The sequence below is a fragment of the Lissotriton helveticus genome, chromosome 4_1, assembly GCF_964261635.1.
Source record: "Lissotriton helveticus chromosome 4_1, aLisHel1.1, whole genome shotgun sequence".
Lineage (NCBI taxonomy): Eukaryota > Metazoa > Chordata > Amphibia > Caudata > Salamandridae > Lissotriton > Lissotriton helveticus.
This window is the reverse complement of record NC_136063.1, coordinates 1,797,292,221-1,797,314,794: the sequence shown is the minus strand read 5'-3', so window position 1 is coordinate 1,797,314,794 and position 22,574 is coordinate 1,797,292,221.

Genomic DNA, 22,574 nt, shown 5'->3' with positions numbered 1-22,574 from the left:
ATTATATTTAGAAAACAGTGCACATGTGGAAATTACTTAAAATGTCAATAATTCAAAAATTGTGATTCCTTAAATGCAATGTATAAAAAAAAAATATGTAAAAAATGATATTAAGGATTTGGAAACTACCACCAACTTGTAGTTTGTGGTAATTTGCGAATTCTTTTCAAAAAGAATTTTTTTTTTTTAAAAAAAAAGGTCCCATATGACGCCCATACATGCCATTAGGGCATGTAGGTGTGCCATGTGCTCCCAAATTTCTTTTTCAGGGGTGCAGCAGGTTGTTCTTGAGATACCCCTGCACGCTTGAAAAAAATCCTATTTTGTGATGAGCTAATTGCTAATCACAACTTGCAACATTAATTCCTATGAGCCTCCTAGCCTATGGAAATGAATGGGTAATTTGCAATTAGCAATTTGCTCATTGCAAATTAGGAATAGTAAAGAATCGCTATTTATTCCTTAAAATTTGCTATTTATAATATGTAAAATATTTTGATGATACATATGGCAGTTCATCTGTAACAAGATAAGAAGCTTAGGGATAGATTTATGATGAGTGGCGCATCCCCAGGGATGTGACAGTCATCCTGCGCCACTGTTCCGCCACCCATGGTGTGCTGCATTTACAATGCGGCGCAGCATGGGGCAAAAAAGGCACAGATGCGTGACGCATCTGTGCTGTAAAGGTGGCGCATTGCTGGAGTTGTATCGTAAGTGCGATGCAGCTCCAGCAAGGATCAGGGGTGCCCCATCTATACAATGCTGCGTCAAGACCTATGCCAGCTTCAAGCAGGTGCAGGGTTTTGAAGCAGCTTTCTCCTATCTGATTGTAAATGCGGCACACCATGGGTGGTAAAGCAGTGGTGCACATTAACTGGTGCATGCCTGGGGATGTGCCATTTAATATAAATCTGCACTTTAACATTTGAGTATGTGCAGGGGACACAGAGTCGTTGAGGCGTATCCAAGGTTAAGAACAGATGAGTCCTGTTCAGTGAAAAATTAGACATAGGCTTCACCTGCTCAGCATCGCTGGACATGGCTAAATAATAGCTGCAAAATGTTACTCTTGTTAAATAATTTTACTATTATAATCTGTGAGATTTGTCTCTTACTCTGCAACATCTCATTGTTGTTGTCTTTCTTTAAAGATAAAGACAACCTCAACATGAGCGACAATCTGCAATCAGTTGATTTTGACCTCATCATTGAACTTGTAATTGAAACATCAGTGGATGTTGATCCATTGGATGATTTAAATCCTGAGGATGAAGAAGAGCGTGATGAGGATGCAGATTTGTCCGAATTATATGATATAGGATGGGAAGCTGACCTGCTTGAGCCTTTGGAATTATAAACATTTATTTTTAAAATTTATAATCAATAAAAAGTAAAAAGGTAAACTGTTTAATTTAAAAATAAAGACACCTTCAAAAACAGGTTATGTGTAGTGTCTTCAATAAAATATTAAAATATGCTCATAAAATTAGATCAGATTCACATATAAAATAGCATAGGTAACATAAATATAAATCTCATTTCTTTTCTGCTACTTCTGTATTGTAAATTTGCAAGGACTAAAAAATCTTCTATTTAAAATGTCAAGTAGTGTGTTATGTTTTTGATCACTATTACTGATTTACTGTTTGATAATATTTTTTTATTAACATTTTTATTATATTTTTCCTCAGATTCAACTATGCCTACAAAAATAAGAGAGATGAAGGCTGCAAAACGTCAAAGACAGCAGGAGAAAAAAAAAATGCAGCAGTCCTCTAACAAAAAGATTTCTCAAGCGATGAAGAAAGCACCGGGTAAGAGCTCTAAATATTTCATAAAAAATATTTCTAATAAAAAAAATATTAGTACAGAAAATGTTTCAATCCATAACAACACAAGTAAATCAAATGGAAAGAAAAGGACAAATGAAAATGTTACTGCTAGAGCAAGAGATAAATCTGTGCATGATAGTAGAAGGAAACAACAGTTTACGGAGATTCGTAAACGAATGTTCCGTAACAGGATAATTGGCAATTTGTTAAAAAATATTAAGAAAGGTCAACAGAAATTAGTTTTTTATAGGAGAAAAAAAAAAGTTGAGAAAGTTATTGATCAGGCTTTTGAAATTAAACGTAAGTTATTTATTTTGATAATCAATAGAATTAGGAAGCTAAACAAGGCAATTTTTGATTTCAAAAGAAATAGTAGATGGAAGAGAATAGTTAATCGTAGTAATTTTTGTGAAGTTTTTTCTGGAGAATGGATACATAGTTCAAGCTGTGAGGCATTTTTTAATGAAGAGAGTTATTTCCAGGATAATGATTTGGTGCATGCAGTTGACATCAGTGGTCGTGCTTATGAAGTGAAAGATGGTTGTCCAGTTGAAAAAGAAAAACTTGTGACAACAGAGGCAGAAGAGTTGTTAGGTAATGAGGTTTTAGGAAGACGTGCTAAGGGTCCTGTGTACACCTGGAAGTGTAGTAGTATTTGCAGTGTGCGACAGGATTCCATCAATTTGCTTTGTGATTTTGTACGGTCATTTAACAAGAAAAGTTTGAAGCAGAAAATGAGGTTGTTGCAAGAATTAGATCCTTGCAGAGTGAGAGAAGTGACAGGTTTGCATGGTCATTCACTGGCTTGTCTTTCCAGGAGAGTATGCCAGAGTGTTTTTCATCATTTCAGGATGCTAGCAGTGCATCATAACAAAGTGAGGAAGTTAGTTAGACTGTTGTATTATGCTAAGAGTCCAGCAATTATGCTGAAACAATTATGTGCTGCTCTTCTGCATGGTTCTGAAATAGATGTGAGGAATATATGTGAAGAAATTGAGTTTTGTTACTTTGGAAGTAAAGAGGAGAATGTTGAAATTGAGCAAGAAATAGAGGGTCATTTGGAAGATACTGTACATGTTTCCAGTACAGATAATTTCCAGAGGGAAATTGCGACGTTTGACATGAAATCAAGTGAGAGGCCTAATTTCACTTGTGTGTGTTGTCGACGCACTTATTATAAGAATCAGACTAAGTTAGTGGATTTATATGCAAAAAGTGAAAGGGAAAATAATAGTGAATGGAAGGATTTTGCAACATACTTGATGGTAGAAAATTGTTTTGATTTGGGATTGGATCAACGTGTGTGTACTTATTGTTGTAACAAATTAAAACAAAACCAGATGCCTGCTAGAGCAGTTCATAATAATCTGGAATTGGTTGAGATTCCTTCTGAATTGAAGGATTTAAATACTTATGAATCTATTTTGATTCAAAGTATCCATCCCTTTCAGGCTATTGTAAGAATGGAGCCAAAGACAGGGAAATTGCCTCCATCAGATTTACAGAGAGGATTAAAGGGAAGAGTTGTTTATTTGCCTCTAGATTTGAAGAAAAACATTAACACAATTGGAGTAGAAAAAGTGGAAGAGGAACCTCTGGTTATCTTAGTTAATGGGGTTCCGACAAAGAATAAGAAAATATGGCAAGATTTAGTAGATGTTAGGAAAGTTAAAAAGGCAACATTGTATTTGAAAAAAAATAATAAATACTATAAGAATGTATATGTTGAAGAAGAGGAAGTAAGTGAGGAAGAGGATAGCGATTTGTGTGCTGGTCAAATTGAGAAAGTAGAACCCTCTACTAGTGAGGAAATATATGAACATTATAGTGTTCATCCTTTGCATTCAAAGGAAGTCATGGGGAATGCTATTGAGTTGTTTCAAATGAAACAAGCCAAAGGGAGTCCCATTAGTGTTTGGGAGGAAAGTTTGGAAGCTCGGTGTTTCCCACAGCTTTTTCCAACAGGTCAGGGAGGAAGATATGATGAGCGACCTCATCAAATTCCTGCTTCTGAATACCGGACTTTGCGATTGTATGCAGGAGATGCTAGGTTTCGACAATGCATTCCATATTTGTTTCATCTCCTGTTTGAAAGCGATCTGTCTGGACTGTCATATGCAGTGAACCACATCTTGAAAAGTGGTATACACATGCAAAACATCTCGGCAAGTGATTTTATGGATAAAGTGAATGTCCAAGATAGTATTTTGGATTCTCACCTGATTAATCTCATGGCGTGTCAGCGTGGTACTAATGAGTACTGGTACCGTCGTCATGGTGATTTAAAATGTATGCTGAGGAACTTAGGTACTCCCACATGGTTCCTCACTCTGAGCTGTGCCGAGTATGGCTGGGAAGACTTACTTGAATTTCTACGAGAGGCAAATGCTAACGTAGAAAACATCGAATTCAAGACACCCGGAGAACTGTGCTCTTTGGATCCAGTCAATGTATGTAGGTACTTCAATCATAGATTTGAAGCTATGATGTGTTTCATCATGAATAAGAAGAATCCACCTCTTGGAGAGGTGTTGGATTTCTTCTGGAGAAAGGAGTACCAAGCAAGAGGTGCTCCTCATATACATATGTTGCTGTGGATCAAGGATGCACCTAAATTTGGAACGGATCCAGATGACTCAGTGATGAGTTTCATCCAACAGTATTCTACGTGTGCTGTTCCAAACGCAAAGGAGAAGAAAAGCCTAAGAGAAAAAGTTCTGCGTTTCCAAAGCCATCGATGTGGAAAGTACTGCCGTCGTAAATTCCGAAACAAGGACAAGTTCTACAGTAAATGTCGTTTCGGCTTTCCACGACCGGTGATTTCTAAAGGAAGAGTAAACAGTTTGATGTCTTCGCTGCGACACAATGTCATGAAGAAATCACCTAAAAACACTTACAATTTGAAGAGGAATGAAGAGTCCAAGTACATCAACGACTACAACCCGGTGATTTTGTCCATGTGGAATGCTAACATGGATATACAGTTTGTGGCTGATAACTGTATGGCTGTGGCTCGGTATGTGACGTCTTACATCACCAAAAAAGAGAAGACAGAATTGAAGGATATGTGGGAGGACATTTCCCATGAAAAGAGCCTCAGCAAGAAGTTGTACAGTTTCAGTCTGAAGATGTTGTCGCATCGAGAAATCGGAGCGTACGAATGTTCTGACCGGTTGTCTTCAGCAAGTCTCTATGCCAAGTCCAGGAGTATCGTTTGGGCGAGTCTTGGTCTTGCTGCAACGCGTAATCGAGTTCTCAAACCTGTGCGGGAAATTGAGTATTTGGCGGAAAAGGAGCCAAACAGTACCGACATTTTGAAGACAAACATGTTGGATACATATTATCCAAATCGAAGCAGTCACCTAGAGAATGTTTGTCTGTATGAGGTTCTGCAAAATTACATGTTCAAGAGGAACATCAAAGAAGATACTGAGAAAGGAGTGTATGCTGTAATAGGAAGTGAGGGATGTCTGGTGAAGCAAAGAAAATGCCACTTGATAAACCATCGAAAATTGAGTGGCGAATCTCCTGAAAAAAAGGAGTTTTTCTATTTAGCACTTTTGCAACTTTTCAAGCCTTGGCGTGCAGAAGAGGAACTGCTTGGAGATTTCCTCTGTTATGAAGACTCTTTCAATGCCGCCAAGGAGACCATAGAATGTCCTGCTTTTCCCAAATATGTAGAAATGTTGAATGCGGAAATTGAGCAGGAAGCAACGATTGCAGCCTAGATTGCCAGAGACAGTTCTCAGGACAGTCAGAGTTCTGCTTCATTGAGTCAGGATCCACTAGGAGGACCTCTTATTGAAAATGAAGCTGCCACTGCTATGAATGAGGTGGAAAGAGCCATGGCACATGCTCAAGAGGATGCGGTTAACTTAGAAGAGTTGGAAAGGCAACTCAACGTTGAGCAGAGGAAAATATATGACGAAGTTACCATGCAAATTGATCATGGATTAAGTCATGATAAGAAAGAGTGCTCATGTACGTCGTTGAAGCCTGTCCGACTGTACGTGAGTGGAGAAGCGGGAACTGGAAAAAGTTTCCTCATTAAAGCAATTTCATGCTATTTGCAGGAAAGGACAGAGTCATCGCTGTCTTGTGTTGTCACTGCTCCAACTGGACTGGCAGCACATAATATTAAAGGGATTACTTTACATCGTTTACTGATGCTGCCAGTGGAGCATGACAACAAATTAGAATATCACAAGCTATCTGGAGATGCTTGTTTTGAAGTTTCAAGAATCTTGAGGAAAATGAAACTTCTTATCATTGACGAAGTAAGCATGGTTTCCAATGTCATGCTTGCCTTTGTGCATTTGAGGATGCAAGAAGTTCTCAAAACAGAGTATGATGTGTTATTTGGTGGCAAACACATCATTGTTTTCGGAGATCTTCTGCAGCTGACACCAGTGAAAGGGCAACCTGTGTTCAAAATGCTCACGCATGAAGATACCAGGAAGTGCCTAGGCAGCATTGGCAACGTCAATATATGGTTAAACTTCAATTATGCTGAACTGCATGAAAATATGCGTCAGGCAAAGGATGAAGTTTACAAGACTATTCTACAAGATGTTAGAATTGGAAAAGTGACCGAGCATGGAAAAGAAGCTTTACATGCACGATTACTGTCAAATTTATATCCAGAACAAGATGTTGTGCCTGAGAATATTTTTCAGAAAATTACTGATAAGAAATCTGGAATATGTTTGATGCCAACTCTTGCAGAATGTGCCAAATTTAACAACAAAATGTTGCATTTAGAAAAGCAAGAGATTGTGAAAGTGGAAGCTATTGATAGAGTAGAGCATATGGGATCAACAATTATTTTGTCTGAGAATCTGAAATCAAAATTGGATTCATTAGAGAAGACTATATCTAAAACTGCAGGTTTTGAAAAGACTCTGAATGTGTGCTTGAACTGCCGTATAATTTTAAGAAGGAATTTACATGTTGAAAGAGGTCTGGTAAATGGATCAATGGGTAATGTTGTTGATTTTGTGAAATACAGAAATAGAGATGGAATTGAATTTTTAAAAATTAAATTTGATGGCATTGAGGAAGTACAGCTAATTGCTCGTTGTTCTGCTAGATTTTTGCTTGTAAAAGACTTATATGTTCGCCATAAGCAGTTCCCTGTTTGCTTGGCATATGCGGTGACAATTCATAAATCGCAAGGTTTAAGTGTAGACACTGCATTGGTGAATATTGGCAGTTCTGTGTTCAAGGAGGGTATGGCATATGTGGCATTGTCACGAGTTAGAACTTTATCGGGATTGTACTTGATTGAGTGTGATGTCAGAAACATTTGTGCAGATCTAGATTGTGTTAAGGAATACAATAGGTTAAGAAGAGAGTATGCGCCACATTTGCCTCAGTTTCCTTTGTTTGAGAAACGTCTGGTAGGCCGGAAACGAAGAAATGAGAACAATACTGGGGAGGTTGTAGCAAAAAGACAAAAAGTGAATGAACCTAAAATTACAAGCAGAAACAAAGAGGATTCTGTTGAAGATGTTGTTGGTTTTCAGTTTGAAAACAGTTCTGGTGTCAACTGCTATGCTAATGTAGTAATGAATGTTTTGTTTTCTCTAAAAAATGTAAAAGAAGAGATTGTGGTCAATTCTGATCAAAGATTTTGCAGTTTGTTGAATTCTGTGTTAGAGAAATGTAGCACAGATAGAACAAAAATAGAAAGTGTGTCTGAAATTCGAAACCTGTTAGACAGATGTTCAGGGCAAACACAATTCTCTCAAAATATTCAGCAAGATTGTCAGGAGTTTTTAATGTATATGCTTGATGTATTACATGCTGAAGGTGTAGATGTAGATCAGCTGTTTGGGCTTTCTTATCAATGGCAGCATGACTGCGAGAACTGTATGGTATCAAGTACTACTAGTGTAGACTCAGAAAGATTTATATATTTAACTTTGCCAGACAGTAAATCAGTCTCCTTTAATAAGCTAGTAAAAGCTGCTAATCACAGCATGGAGTGTAGCCAATGTAAATCTGAAATGATGTCCACATTATTTATACGAACATATGGCCAGTACGTCATTTTAATGTTCCAACGATGTAGGCCTGATGGAACAAAATTGACAACTTTAATAAAAAATGTTGTAGCTTCGCAGTTGTCAATATCAGGAAGGACTTTTGTAACTACAGCAATTATATATCATGACGGCCCTTCAATATCATCAGGACATTACACAGCTTATTTAAAGTGTAGAAATGGCTGGTCATTCTGCAATGATTCTGTTTTAATTTTCAAAAAAAAATTGCCGTATGACCTTAAAAACTCTTACCTGGTGTTTTTAAAACCAAAATTTTAGGAAAATAATCTCGGGATATGATCTGTGGAATTTCAAGAAGTTCTAATGGCTCCTACACAATTTGGCCTTGAGGATAAGTGTAGTTCAGAGACATAACTTCTAATCAAAGGATTGGACATCATGGAGATGTATGTGCACTTTAAATGAGTTCAGAAAAATTGTTTCTTTTCATAAGCTAATTGAAGCAGCCAATCAAAACATGGAGTAGAGGGAATGTAAGTCTGCAATGCTGTCTACTGTTTTACATTGCTTTGTGATTAAAAGTGATGTAGAGAATTAAATAATTGTAGTACTCATAGAGGTAGTGTAAGTCTGCTTCATATTAAGCAGTATCAGTGTCATAGGAAATGTAGAACATGACTGACCAAGAAGGGGAAGATATTACTATTCCAGGATTGTGAAAATGATCTTCAACATTTTAATTCTGAAAGTTGCGGAAATGCCAAATGATGGGATTGGCTTACAAGAAATCCAAGAGTTATAAATATCTCTGACTAGATTTGGCCTTGTGGAAAATAGTGGTAGAGAGCAAGAAGTCATTTATTGCATGTAACGTGTTTTTAAAAACGATGGAGGTTTTCTTTCAGAAAGTGGCGGGCTGAAAGTAATAACAGCACAAAAGAGTGTAAGCTGTTCATAGGACATCCTTGGACGTCATGGAAAGTAAGTTAACTTTAAGGAGTTCTGAATTTTATTTTCTGATGTTGTATGGGTTTTTTAAACACAATCATTTTGATTGTGTTTTTTTTTCCCCGCTGTTACATGATGAATACCTTCAAGTCACTGTTTTTAGTGAATTTTGATACATTCTGAGAACAGCAAAAATAAACCATTTAACATGTATAATTAATTCTGTACTGTTTGCATTTATGATGTATATGTAGAACTGTGTAGGAGGCATGGAGAAGGTGAGTTTTCTGTAAGTGTTAAATTTATTGTATGCAGTGCTGCACTTCTACGTATTCTTTCATATGCTGGACTACATCTGCACAATGAGATACCTAAGCAAAGGAAACACAAGTGATGTGATTGTGAAATGAGCAAAATAAATTGCACATATTTCAATTACATCACTTGAGTTTCCTATCATTACGAATCACATTGTGCAGATCAAGTTTAGGTCTGTCCAGGGAAACATAGGAGGTTTCTACTTTGTTGAAGAGTGCAGTGGACATGACTCACTTCATTAGTAGACTTTCACAGATATTATCTCCTCTGTACACTTCAACAAGTGTAAATCTCATCTTGAACTCTGAGTAGGCCTCACCTCAAACAAATCTCTGGATAGGAGACATGTTATTAGCATACTGAAGCGACACTTTTCTGAAACAAGAGCAATGCAAAAGATGCACCATGTTTTAAGATAGGCCTCACTTCATCTGCATCAAGATACTGTTAGTTTAAAATGTATATCTTTAGCATTGTGTAGAGGACCTGGAGAAGCAGAAGCTTCTGTCAGTGTCAAAGTTGTTGAAAAACTATTTGTCCTTCAATATTTTCCCTTGTCTTTTGTAATTTTTAAATACATATTTTAATTTTTTTTCAAATGTTGGTTCTCTCTTTCACAGATTGAAAGTATAGAAATAAAATGTGATTAATTTAACGGCAATTACAAGGTAAATAGTTGTACTCTTTTCGTTACATTTCTATCACATTCACCTACTATTAGATCCACTGCTTCACTTCTTTAATCCTCAGTTTCCTGCCTTTGCTACTTTCCTCATTCCTTTCTCTATTACCTATTTACTCAACTCCTTCCACTCTTTTTCTCAGTCCCTCTGTTCTCATAGTTCCTCAGTCTTGTTCACTCACTCCATCTCTATTACTCTTAGTGTCTGTGAATTACTTTCCCAACTTTTTTTTTTTGGGGACCGCTTCCTGGGAAGTTGCCCGGTTCGCAAACCAGCAGCGTTATGGCAGTCCACCATTTTGTGTTTCGTTCGAATCAAGATACAAGATGGAGGGCAAATAATGTTCAGAATAGGTAGAAGGGGGCACGGTAGATGTATCTTGACCCCCTTGGTTTTCTGAGGGTGGCTCAGGAGGACCATAGTTCTTCACTCTTGTTCACTCTCTCTGTTTCTATTAATGTCACTGTTTATGACTGATCAAAAAAATGTTTTTTAAAAAAGAACAGTAACTATAAGGGAAGGAAATAGACAGTTATGTTAAAAGAAAGACAGCTATAGGGAGTAAACTAACGATACTGTTACCTACAATCCACTGCTGTTGATGTTACTGACCATGTCATGAATGATGTAATATGTGAAATCATCAACAGTGGATTGTAGGTAACAGTATCCTTATTTTACTCCCTAGAGCTGTCTTTCTTTTAACATAACTGTGTATTTCCTTCCCTTATAGTTACTGTTCTTTTTTAAAAAATATTTTTTTGGTTAGCTTCCGGTACGCGTACCGGGTAGCGCTCCGGGAGCGAACTAAGAGAAATACAGGTTGGCAGAGTTCCAAATTTTCTACCAATTTTTTTATAATGGGGAGTTAGTTCTGAAAAGAACTTTTTTTTTATGTTTTTGTTGTTTTATATTTTTTTTAGTATTTTTTGAACATTTTTTTACTTTTTTTGTATTTTCTGAACGTTTTTAAAATTTTTTTGGTTTTTTTGGGGGGGGGGGAAACAAAAACGATCCATTATAAAGGGCTCAACAGGAGCAAAAAAAAAAAAAGAATTTATTTTTTGGTGCGTTTTGTGCAAACATTAATATGATTTTGAATTGCTCGCAAAATCAAAGTGATGCTACTTTCTCTGTAGCAGATGAAAGCGCCACATTCCACGCACACTTGTTTTACGTGACCAAACAACATTTGGATGTTTGCAATCACCTCCCTCGCCTCTGGTCCCGACACCTCTGGAACCACCGATCTTCTTGCCATTTGGAGGGGATGTTGTTGTTGGTCACGTAGCTGGGCAGCACTATAGTTATTTGGGTGCCACCTACTCATATGCCGATGCATAGTATGATTCCCATAACTATATTTTTTATCGGTGCCCCTTGACAATCTGTCACCGCATATGCGGCAAAACACGTAACGAGCATTCACTTTCTTTTGCCCCTCAGGAATTCTGTAGAATTGCCAGATATAATTCTCCTGTCGATTGTACCTCCTGGGCTCCTCTGGCAAAAACTCATGCTCTTCCTCCTCTTCCTCCTCTTCCTGTTCTTCCTCTTCTTGCAGAATTACTTCTGCAGGTGGTCCTCTCTTTCTTGGATTTGGTGGAGGTGGTGGGCTAGCACCAGCTGAAGCTACTAATGAAGCCATCACAAAGTCTCAATAAAGGGTCTTTCTCTCACCAAGATGAAAGTCAGAGTGATGAAAGAAGGAGGGGTTTTCATCATTTGGGAAAAACAAAAGTTCTAAACCAATGAAAAGTGTCCATTTTAGATCACATGACCTTGTATTACATCATTAGGAAACCAAAAGTGAAATGAACCAATGAAAAGTGTTATTATCGAGTCACATGACCTGCTATGTTTACATTACGCGGTCGGCGCCGCGCCGCGGATCGCTTCCGGTTCGCGTACCGCTGCGCTTCCGGGTACGCGAACGTAGCACGTAATATGACGTATTACGCGAGAACGCGAAACGTCATGCTGACGCGAAGCGTCACGATGTTGTTTTGTAACGCGAGAGGTGCGCAAAAGGAACGTTTACCAGTTCGCGTACCGGGTCGCGCCTCCGGATTGAGCTAACGGGAAGCTAACCGGTACGCGTACTGGGAGCGAAACAAAAAAAAATAAAAAAAAAATTGTATAAAAAACATGTAAAAAATATTTTTCTTTTTAAAGAATAATACATTGTAAAGGTTTTGATATTAGCTATTAAAAAACCAATGAAATTCACTGAAAAAACCATAGGTTATAGACCATATATAGTTAGGAATTAGCATTTACAAAACCTTAAAAATTCACTGAAAAAACCATAGGTTATAGACCATATATAGTTAGGGATTAGCATTTAAAAAACCTTATTTTACTCACACAAAACCATTGAAATTCCATATATAGTTAGTTGCACTAACTATATATTGCGCACCCGCAATCCACTGCTGATGATGTCACATATTACATCATTCATGACATGGTCAGTGACATCACTGATGACATCACTGATGACATCTCAAATGACATCACTGATGACATCACTGATGACATCATCCAGTGACTGTGTGTTTCTGTAAAGTTAAAATGTGTCTTACATATTGAAGAATGAGTGGAAGTATAAGTGTCTGGACAAAGGATTTAGTAGGTGCATGACTGAATGTATGAGTGAGTGATTAAATGTGTCTCACTGAGTGCATGGGTTAGTGACTAAACTATCTTAATTTGAGCATCATTATGTCTGTTGTTCTGTAAACTGCTGCATGTGTTGATCAGTAGCTATATGATTAACTATATGGGTTACTGATTGATTGTCCAAGTATTTGTATGGGAGACTGAGTGTGTGTGTGGCTGGCTGGCTGGGAGGTGTGTGACTCTGTGCAGATCAATGTGTACTTGTATCAATGATTCTATAAGAAGGTAAGTATGTGTTAGTATATGTTTGAAAATGTAAGCTGCTCTATGTTTAACTGTATAGACAAGAAAATGGAAGTGTCATTGATTCTTTAACAGGACTGACTACGTGTGTGAGTAACTCCATGGATGAGTGGCAGACTGTGAGTGTCTGTATAGGTGTATGAGTGCATATGATAGTGTTGTAAAGATGAGTGATTGTATGTATGAATGATTGTATGGGTGAATGAGTGAATGTGTGTGTAGACATAGGAATCAGTGAGTGCGTATGTAGTAACTAGTATTGGTGTGTCAATGGTTTCAAAAATTATACTCTGTATTTAACACTGGGTGAAACAGAGGTTATATTAAAATGTGAGGAGATGCATTGTATTGTCACATGAATGATATCATCAGTGATGTGGTCATTGATGTCAAATCAGATGTCATCAGTGATGTCATCAGTGATGTCATTTGAGATGTCATCAGTGATGTCATCAGTGATGTCACTGACCATGTCATGAATGATGTAATATGTGACATCATCAGCAGTGGATTGCGGGTGCGCAATATATAGTTAGTGCAACTAACTATATATGGAATTTCAATGGTTTTGTGTGAGTAAAATAAGGTTTTTTAAATGCTAATCCCTAACTATATATGGTCTATAACCTATGGTTTTTTCAGTGAATATATATATATTCACTGAAAAAAACATAGGTTATAGACCATATATAGTTAGGAATTAGCATTTACAAAACCTTGAAAATTCACTGAAAAAACCATAGGTTATAGACCATATATAGTTAGGAATTAGCATTTACAAAACCTTATTTTACTCACACAAAACCATTGAAATTCCATATATAGTTAGTTGCACTAACTATATATCGCGCACCCGCAATTCACTGCTGATGATGTCACATATGACATCATTCATGACATGGTCAGTGACATCACTGATGACATCACTGATGACATCTCAAATGACATCACTGATGACAACATCCAGTGACTGTATGTTTCTGTAAACTTAAAATATGTCTTACATATTGAAGAATGAGTAGATGTATAAGTGTCTGGACGAAGGATTTAGTAGGTGCATGACTGAATGTATGAGTGAGTGATTTAATTGTGTCTCACTGAGTGCATGGGTTAGTGACTAAACTGTCTTAATTTGTGCATCATTATGTCTTTTGTTCTGTAAACTGCTGCATGTGTTGATCAGTAGCTATATGAGTAACTATATGGGTTATTGATTGATTGCCCAAGTATTTGTATGGGAGACTGAGTGTGTGTGTGGCTGGCTGGGAGGTGTGTGACTCTGTGCAGATCAATGTGTACTTGTATCAATGATTGTATAAGAGAGTAAGTATGTGTTAGTATATGTTTGAAAATGTAAGGTGCTCTATGTTTAACTGTATAGATTAGAAAATGGAAGTGTGATTGATTCTTTACAGGACTGACTAGGTGTGTGAGTAACTCCATGGATGAGTGGCAGAGTGTGAGTGTCTGTATAGGTGTATGAGTGCATATGATAGTGTTGTAAAGATGAGTGATTGTATGTATGAATGATTGTATGGGTGAATAAGTGAGTATTTGTGTAAACATAGGAATCAGTGAGTGCGTATGTAGTAACTAGTATTGGTGTGTCAATGGTTTAAAAAATTATACTCTGTATTTAACACTGGGTGTAACAGAGGTTATATGAAAGTGTGAGGAGATGCATTGTATTGTCACATGAATGATATCATCAGTGATGTGACCAATGATGTCAAATGAGATGTCATCAGTGATGTCATCAGTGATGTCATTTGAGATGTCATCAGTGATGTCATTTGAGATGTTATCAGTGATGTCATTTGAGATGTCATCAGTGATGTAATCAGTGATGTCATTTGAGATGTCATCAGTGATGTCATCAGTGATGTCATTTGAGATGTCATCAGTGATGTCATCAGTGATGTCACTGACCATGTCATGAATGATGTAATATGTGACATCATCAGCAGTGAATTGCGGGTGCGCGATATATAGTTAGTGCAACTAACTATATATGGAATTTCAATGGTTTTGTGTGAGTAAAATAAGGTTTTGTAAATGCTAATTCCTAACTATATATGGTCTATAACCTATGGTTTTTTCAGTGAATTTTCAAGGTTTTGTAAATGCTAATTCCTAACTATATATGGTCTATAACCTATGGTTTTTTCAGTGAATTTCATTGGTTTTTTAAAAGCTAATATCTGTAGCTGTAAAATGTATTCTTCTTTAAATCCAAAAATATATTTTATATGTTTATTAATAATTTTTTTTTTTATTATTTTTTTTTCTTCGCTCCCGCTTCGCGAATCGGGAAGTTTCCCGTTAGGTGACCTTGATGCCGCGAAATAGTCTGCGAACCGGTAAACGTTCCTTTAGCGCAACTGCCGCGTTAGAAAACAACATCGTGACGCCTCGCGTCCGCATGACGTTTCGCGTTGTCGCGTGATACGTCATATGACGTGCTACGTTAGCGTACCCGAAAGCGAACTGGTACGCGAACCGAGGCGCGAAGCGCAGGTTCACGGAAGCAAACCGGGAGGCGGCGCAAAGCGCGTAACGTAAACACAGCAGGTCATGTGACTTGGTAATAACACTTTTCATTGGTTCATTTCACTTTTGGTTTCCTAATGATGTAAGACTAGGTCATGTAATCTAAAATTAACACTTTTCATTGGTTGAGAACTATTGTTTTTCCCAAATGATGAAAACCCCTCCTTCTTTCCTCACTCTGACTTTCATCTTTGTGAGAGAAAGACCCTTTGTTACCAGTGAGCAATGGCTTCTTTAGTAGCTTCAGCTGGTGCTTCCCCACCACCTCCACCACATCCAAGGAAGAGAGGACCACCTGCTGAAGTTATAATTCAGCAAGAAGAGGAAGAAGAGGAAGAGGAGGAAGAGCAGGAATTGAGGCAGTTTTTGCCTGAAGAGCCCAGGAGGTCTCACCGGAAAGAAAACTTCATTTGGCAATTTTTTAAAATTCCCAAAGGCCAGAAAAAAGTAAATGCAAGATACGTAACTTGCCTTATATGTCAAGATAGACTGTCCAGAGGGACCGAGAAGAAATACAGTTACGGAAACTACACAATGCATCGCCATATGACTAGGTGGCATCCTAACAACTACAGTGCTGCACAGTTTCGTAACGATCTAGATAATCCCCCTATTATGGCCAGAAGATCTGTTGTACCGGAAGTGACGGGACCAGAGGGCAGGGAGATGGTGCCAAATATACAAATGAGATTTGGGGAAGTAAAACAAATCTGCGTACATTGCAATGGGTTCATTTGCTACAGAGAAAGTAGCATCACTCTGATCAACAGAGCTATTGACAATCATCTTCCAGTTTGTCCGAAACGCCCCAAATAATAAATTCTTTTTTTTTTGTTGCTCCTGTTGAGCCCTTTACAATTAATCGTTTTCGTTTCCCCCCCAAAAAAAAACCAAAACAAATATAAAACCGTTCAGAAAAATTCAAAAAAAGTAAAAAAATGTTCAGAAAAATAATAAAAAAAATATAAAACAACAAAAACAATAAAAAAAAAAGTTCTTTTCAGAACTACCTCCCCGTTATTAAAAAATTGGTAGAATATTTGGAACTCTGCCAACCTCTATTTCTCTTGGTTCGCTTCCCAGTTCGCTCGCCGAAAGAACAGTAAGTATAAGGGAAGGAAACAGACAGTTATGTTAAAAGAAAGACAGCTATAGGGGAGTAAACTAGAGATACTATTACCCGTAATCCACTGCTGATGATGTCACATATTACATCATTCATGACATGGTCAGTGACATCATCAGCAGAGGATTGCGGGTAACAGTATCCCTAGTTTACTCCCTATAGCTGTCTTTCTTTTAACATAACTGTCTGTTTCCTTCCCTTATACTTACTGTTCTTTTTAAAAAAAAAAATTTTGATCAGTCAGAAACAGTGAAAGTAATAAAGACAGAGTGAGTGACCAAGAGTGAAGAAGTATGAGAAGAGAGGGACTAAGAAAAATAGTGAAGGAGTAGAGTAATTAAGTAATAGAGAAAGGAATGAGGGAAGTAGCAAAGGCAGGAAAGTGATTCTTAAACAAATGAAGCAGTGGAAGTAATAGAAGTTAAATGTGATAGAAATATAACAAAAAGAGTACAAAACATTTACCTTATAATTGTCGTTAAGTTAGTCATTTGTTCTTTTTATACTAAGAAATCTGTGAAAGAGAGAACAAACATTTGAAAAATATTAAAACATGTTTTTAATAAATTAGAAAAAACAAGGGAAAAGATTGAAGGACAAATAGTTTTTCAAGAACTTTGACACTTACAGAAGCCTCTGCTTCTCCATGCCCCTACACAGTCCTAAAAATATACATTTTAAACTAATAGTATCTTGATGCAGATGAAGTGAGTCCTATCTTGCAACATTGTGCATCTTTTGCATGACTGCTGCATCGGTTTCGTGTGGCATTGTTTTTTTACAGCATGACACATCTGCCTAGATTCATCATTTTATAATTTTGTCCCCTCATAGCAAATCTTTTCAACCGCGACTGCGTCACAAAAGTGACGCACAGTGGCGCAAAAGAGGCATACACCTATCATAAATCTGTCCCTAACATGTTAAATAATTGATTCAGGATGACAATAAGGTGTGGCCTATCCAGAGGTTTGTTTAAGGTGAGGCCTACTCAGTGTTGCAGATCAAATTTACACTTATTGAAGAATACAGAGGAGATAATACATGTGAACGCCTACTAATGAAGTAAGTCATGTCCACTTCACTCTTGAACAAAGGCTAGACCTCTTCTGTGTCCGTGGACAGACCTAAACTTCATCTGCACAATGTCATTCGTAAACTTAGGAAACACAGGTGATGTAATTGAAAAATGTGGAGTTTATTTTCCTCATTTGACAATCACATTGTCTGGCTTGCTCGGCCCATGAAACTTATTCGGTTCTTAAAGAACTCATCCACGCCCCTGACCCCCCACTCAAATACCTTGACCCCAAAGAAGCTGAAACTAAATGCAACAACTTAGCCACCTTCTTTGACGAAAAGATTCAAAAAATTCTTCTCACCATACCTCCCCCCGATCAAACCCACACAGAGCAGGATTTCACTACCACCGCTACCCATCATCCTCTGTCACTAGATCACCCCCAACCCTTCCTGGATGCCTTTGGCCCCGTAACAACGGAAGAAGTAGGAGCAACATTGGCTTCAATCAAAAGTGGTTCCCCTCTCGACCCTGCACCCTTCCGTTTCCTAAAAAAAGTGTCGAGCACCATCATCCCCACCCTTACGGCCTTGATCAACTCCTCTTTCACGGAGGGCATAGTCCCCTCCAGCTGGAAAATGGCAGCTGTCAAAGGTCTATTAAAAAAACCTTCCTTAGACCCGCTGGACCTCACCAACTACAGGCCCATATCCCTCCTTCCTGGAAACAGCAAGATCGCAGAGAAGCTGGTAAACAAACAATTGTCATCTTACCTAGAAAGCAACAACCTCTTAGCGGTCTCCCAGACAGGGTTCCGTCCAGGTCAGGGCACGGACATCGCCCTCCTGGCAGCGGTAGAGAAGGCCAGAAGCATTCTGGACACAGGAGGATCAGTGGCAGTGATCCTCCTGGACCTCAGTGCGGCCTTCGACACTGTAGATCACCCAACCCTAATCCATCGACTGGGAAAGATCGGACTAAAGGGTACAGCCCTGAAATGGTTAGAATCCTTTTTATCAGGACGATCCTTTCAGGTGCGGGAAAATGACAGCTGCTCTTCCACCTTCCCCCTCCGGTGCGGAGTACCACAGGGCTCATCTTTGAGCCCTACGCTGTTTAACGTATACATGGCCCCACTGGAGAAGAGGGTCAGTTCGTTTGGCGTATCAATTATCAACTACGCCGACGATACTCAATTGGTCGTAACCCTCTCACACCCCCACCACGCCCCATCGGATCTCCACAGCTGCCTCTCCGAGGTCCACCGATGGATGAACCTCTCCTCACTTAAGCTGAATGGGTCCAAGACCGAGATCCTCTTGATGGGCCACAAGGGGCTCTCTTTACCATCTCACCTCTGGCCTAGTTGCCTAGGTGACCCTCCGACACCTAAGGAAGAGGTCAAAAGCCTTGGTGTGTGGATTGAGAAGGATATGAGCTTCAAAACCCAGGCTAAAAAAACAGCAGGGACATGTTTTGGGCTACTCAGGGCCTGCAGGAAGGTCTTCCCCCTGCTCCCGGAGACGGCAAGGAGGCTCCTCATTCAGGGCCTAATCCTGGCAAGGTTAGACTACTGTAATTCCATTTACCTGGGAGCCCCCGAAGCCACCTTGAACTCACTACAAAAAGCCCAAAACGCCGCAGCCCGCCTACTCACGAGCACTCCAGGAAGATCTTCCGCCAGGCCGGCCCTTAAATCCCTTCACTGGCTTCCAGTCAGAGAAAGGGTCGTCTTCAAGGCCCTCTGCCTAGCCCACAAAACCATCAATAATAACGGCCCCCCCCTCCTTAAAGAACTCCTAATCCCATACAAAGCGGAGAGAGACCTCCGGTCCGGAGCAGAAAATCTTATCGTAGTCCCGAGAGTCAGAAAGGCCAAGACCGGTGGCCGTCGCTTTTCGGTTCACACGGCAAAACACTGGAACCAGTTACCACGGAAACTTAGGATAGAACCGAACTACCTCCAGTTCAGAAAAACCTTAAAGACCCTCCTTTTCCCGCAAACATAAGCTTTTCAGACAGCTGAAACCCTCGGAGAATTAGGTCAGCGCTGGGATGCTCTCTGAGTTACTACGCGCTTTATAAAACCATTAAATAAATAAATAAATAAATAAATAAATACATTACCTGTGTTGCCTTTGCTTAGGTATCTCATAGTGCAGATGGAGTCTACCATATCAAACAGTACACAGAAGTTGAGCAGTGTATACAACAATTTTGACACTTAGAAAAGCTTCAGCTTCTGCATGTCCCCTACACAGTGCTAATTATATACATTTCAAAGTGATGGTATCTTGCTGGAGATGAACTGAAACCTATCTTGCAACATGGTGCATGTTTTACACAAAAGTGACCCACAGCGGAGCAAATGAGGCGCACGGTCATCATAAATCTCAGCCTAACATTTTAAATCATTGTTTCAAGATGCCGATAAGGTGTAACCTATTCACAGATTTGTTTCAGGTAAGTCCTACTCAGAGTTGCAGATGAAATGTAGGTTTGTTGAAGAATACAGAGAAGAAAATACATGTGCAGGCCTACCAACCAAGTGTGTCATGTCGACTGCACTCTTGGACAAATGTTAGACCTCCTCTGTCTCCAGGAACAGGCCTAAACCTCATCTACACAATGTGATGTGTAATGTTAAGAAACACAGGTAATATAATTGAAAAACGTGCAATTTTTTTTCCTCATTCCACAATCATATCACCTGTGTTTCCTTTGCTTAGGTATCTCATTGTGGAAATGTAGTCTATCATATGAAAGACTACGTAGAATATGAGCACTGTATGCAACAACTTTGACACTTACAGAAGCCTCACCTTCTCCATGCCTCCTACACAGTTCTACATGTACATCATAAATGCAAACAGAACAGAATTAATTATACATGTTAAATGGTTTATTTTTGCTGTTCTCAGAATGTATCAAATTTCACTAAAAACAGTGACTTGAAGGTATTCATCATATAACAGCGGGGAAAAAAATAACACAATCAAAATGATTGTGTTTAAAAAACATAACAAATCAGAATTCAGAACTCCTTAAAGTTAACTTACTTTCCATGACGGCGAAGGATGTCCTATGAACAGCTTACACTCTGTTGTGCTGTTATTACTTTCAACCCGCCACTTTCTGAAAGAAAACCTCCATCGTTTTCAAAAACATGTTACATACAATAAATGACTTCTCGCTCTCTACCACACGTTTCCACAAGGCCAAATCGTGTCAGAGCCATTTATAACTCTTGGAATTCTTGTAAGCCAATCCCGTCATGTTGTATTTCAGCAACTTTCAGAATTAAAATGTTGAAGATCATTTTCACAATCCTGGATTACTAATATCTTACCTTTCTTGCTCACTCATGTTCTACATTTCCTATGACACTGATACTGCTTACTATAAAGCAGACTTACACTATCTCTATGACTACTACAATTATTAAATTCTCTACATCACTTTTAATCACAAAGCAATATAAAACAGTAGACAGCATTGCAGACTTACCTTCCCTCTACTCCAAGTTTTGATTGGCTGCTTGAATTTGCTTATAAAAAGAAACAGTTTTTCTGAATTCATTCAAAGTGCAGTTATTTCAACATGACGTCCAGTGTTATGGTAAGAAGTTATGTCTCTGTACTACACTTATCCTCAAGGCCAAATCGTGTAGGAGCCATTAGAACTTCTTGAAATTCCTCAGAGCACATCCCGAGATTCTTTCCCTAAAATTTTGGTTTTAAAAACACCAGGTAAGAGTTTTTAAGGTCATACGGCAATTTTTTTTTGAAAATTAAAACAGAATCATTGCAGAATGACCAGCAGTTTCTAGACTTTAAATAAGCTGTGTAATGTCCTGATGTTATTGAAGGACCGTCATGATATATAATTGCTGCAGTTACAAAAGTCCTTCCTGATATTGACAACTGTGAAGCCACAAAATTTTTAATTAAAGTTGTCAATTTTGTTCCATCAGGCCTACATCGTTGGAACATTAAAATAACATACTGGCCATATGTTCGTATAAATAATGTGGACATCATTTCAGATTTACATTGGCTACACTCCATGTTGTGATCAGCTGCTTTTACTAGTTTATTAAAAGAGACTGATTTACTGTCTGGCAAAGTTAAATATATAAATCTTTCTGAGTCTACACTAGTACTACTTGATACCCTACAGTTCTCGCAGTCATGCTGCCATTGATAAGAAAGCCCAAACAGGTGATCTACATCTACACCTTCAGCATGCAATACATCAAGTATATACATTAAAAACTCCTGACAATCTTGCTGAATATTTTGAGAGAATTGTGTTTGGCCTGAACATCTGTCTAACAGATTTCGAATTTCAGACACACTTTCTATTTTTGTTCTATCTGTGCTACATTTCTCTAACACAGAATTTAACAAACTGCAAAATCTTTGATCAGAATTGACCACAATCTCTTCTTTTACATTTTCTAGAGAAAACAAAACATTAACCACTACATTAGCATAGCAGTTGACACCAGAACTGTTTTCAAATTGAAAACCAACAACATCTTCAACAGAATCCTTTTTGTTTCTGCTTATAATTTCAGGTTCATCGACTTTTCGTCTTTTTGCTGCAACCTCCCTAGTATTTGTCACATTTCTTCATTTCCGACCTACCACACGTTTCTCAAACAAAGGATATTGAGGCAAATGTGGCGCATACTCTCTTCTTAACCTATTGTATTCCTTAACACAATCTAGATCCGCACAAATGTTTGTGACATCACACTCAATCAAGTACAATCCCGATAAAGTTCTAACTCGTGACAATGCCACATATGCCATACCCTCCTTGAACACAGAACTGCCAATATTCACCAATGCACTGTCTACACTTAAACCTTGCGATTTATGGATTGTCACCGCATATGCCAAGCAAACAGGAAACTGCTTACGGCGAACATATAAGTCTTTTACAAGCAAAAATCTAGCAGAGCAACGACCAATTACCTGTACTTCCTCAATGCCATCAAATTTAATTTTTAAAAATTCAATTCCATCTCTATTTCTGTATTTCACAAAATCAACAACATTACCCATTGATCCATTTACCAGACCTCTTTCAACATGTAAATTCCTTCTTAAAATTATACGGCAGTTCAAGCACACATTCAGAGTCTTTTCAAAA